Source organism: Rhinopithecus bieti, unplaced genomic scaffold, assembly GCF_001698545.2.
Source record: "Rhinopithecus bieti isolate Rb0 unplaced genomic scaffold, ASM169854v2 scaffold_42177, whole genome shotgun sequence".
Classification (NCBI taxonomy): domain Eukaryota; kingdom Metazoa; phylum Chordata; class Mammalia; order Primates; family Cercopithecidae; genus Rhinopithecus; species Rhinopithecus bieti.
The window spans coordinates 35,242-35,461 of NW_016816982.1; positions in this window are offsets into that span (position 1 = coordinate 35,242).

Here is a 220-nt window from a genome sequence, read left to right on the forward strand (position 1 = left end):
ATATATATATATATATATATCCTACGAGTTCTGTCCCTCTAGAGAACCATGACTAATACAAATTTTGGTAACAGGAGTGGTTCTAGAGGAACACAATACTAAGGATAGAGTTCTTTCGTTGGTTTCGGGGTTTCTGGAGTTGAATACTTAATGCAATTAGACCCCAAAATGCTAAGGATTGTACTTCTAATAATATGGAGAACACTGATAATCTTTGATG